This window comes from Aplysia californica, unplaced genomic scaffold (assembly GCF_000002075.1).
Source record: "Aplysia californica isolate F4 #8 unplaced genomic scaffold, AplCal3.0 scaffold02062, whole genome shotgun sequence".
Classification (NCBI taxonomy): domain Eukaryota; kingdom Metazoa; phylum Mollusca; class Gastropoda; order Aplysiida; family Aplysiidae; genus Aplysia; species Aplysia californica.
In genome coordinates, this window is record NW_004799332.1 from 1,900 (window position 1) to 3,794 (window position 1,895).

Here is a 1,895-nt window from a genome sequence, read left to right on the forward strand (position 1 = left end):
GGGGGAGTGGGGGAGGGGGGTTGCAGGGATTTGTGAAATGGTCGCTTTTAAGGACAAGCGGGCTAACCCAGATTCCGGGGGTTTCCAGAAATCTTGACCTGTACCAAAAGTAGGCATTGCCCTACTTATAGGAGAAGTTTGGTTTCATTGGTGTTTATATTTGTTGGGTTATAGAGAAAACTCTCCTTGTTTTTTAAAGAAACTGAACAAGAGGGGAAAAACTTTACTTTCGATTTTCTCAAAACAGAATTTTTCGGGATAGCCCCCTTGCGCTTAAAGGCGACCAAATGAGAAAATGAGTTGGTCGTTTTTAATGTACACTGTATGTAGAATGAATAATATTTAGAAAAACAATAATGTGGAAAGTCTTCATCTGCTTGAAATTGCTGTATATGTCAGGCTAAAATATTGGTCATCTTACCCAAAATGTGTCAATGTGGGCGTAACACGTTTGTAATCATCCGTTTAAAGGTGAACTTCGTGCACTAAAGTTGTTCTTAATAAATGGCATTTTAGTAGATTACACTGTATAGGAACGCGGTGCAAATACCAAGACTAATGTTTGAAAATGATTGCTGTTAGATTAGTTTCTTTCTTCTATTGTTTCTGTCTGTCTGTCCTACCTTTTCCCAGCACTAAATGACCATTATTGTATCTATGTGCTTCTCTTTACTCCAACAAATAAACACATAAACAAATAATCAAATAAACAAACAAACTAGGGGAATTTTCCTATTTTTCCATTTAGTTGATGATATCGTATCGGAGACAGACATTATATTTTGAGATCCAGCCTCTTAATTCCCTTTAAATTATTCAATGGGGCGCTGAACTCATGTCATTCTGTCTTTAACCCCCCAAAAAAGTCGTAATGTAAGATTGTAGACAATTATATTTTTCAGCCTCATCAACATATTAAAACCATTTTAAAGACTTGGAAAGTGAAAGTGTAAATATCCTGCACCCACATTAACGCATCTAAATCATTAAGAAGACGTTGAAAGAGAAATTGAATTAATTATAATACTGTTACGCCTACATTGACACATTTAATTAATTTCGGAGCCGTTGATAGTAGCATTTAATGAATTTCTTAGACGTTGCAAGTAAAATTGTAAAGCCAACAGATCGAAATATATAAATAATCAAGCAAACATTGAAAGTAGAATAGAAACATAATAGTGCACCTATCTCAATACATTTAAATCATTTCAGAGACGTTGGCTGCCTCTTAGATAACCTAATAGTGTTGATAGGGGCGTTAAACCCATACCGTTTCACCTTTTTTTTAGAGACGTTGAGAGTGAAATTGTACACATCTCATCCTCGCATAGACACACTTAAATGGTTTAACAGACGCTGAAAATAAAATTGTTGACATTGCACATACGCATGGACCCATTTAAATCAGCTGGTAGGCGTTGGGAGTAAAATTGTTAACACCTAAAGCCCACTTAAATCATTCAGCAGACGTTGAAAGTAAAATAAAATCGTAGCATTGCGTCAACATCAACTCATTTTTAAATTTAAATCATTTTAGAGACGCTGAGAGTTAACTTGTAAACAATTTTAAAGCCCACAGATCGACCCATTTAGATCATTTCAGAGGTACTGCAAGAAAACGTTTAGACATTGTCTACACGAATCGACTCATTTAAATCATTTCAGAGACGACGAGAGAGTAAAATAATTATAGACACCTAACGCCCACTATCGACAAGTCGAAGTCATTTCGCAGACGCTGGAAATAGCCATTGAAAAAAACCACATACACACACACACACACACAAACGTACACGCACACATACACAAACACACACACACACACACACACACACACACACGCACACACACACACACAAACACGCACACGCACACATAAACACACACAAACA

The 1,895-nt window shown here is 36.5% G+C and overlaps 1 protein-coding gene across 1 annotated transcript in view; it reads left to right on the forward strand.

The window, feature by feature from the left end:
* The window catches only part of LOC101856952 (atrial natriuretic peptide receptor 1), a 7,487-nt gene that overhangs the window by 1,583 nt on the left and 4,009 nt on the right, over positions 1-1,895 (forward strand). The window lies entirely within an intron of this gene.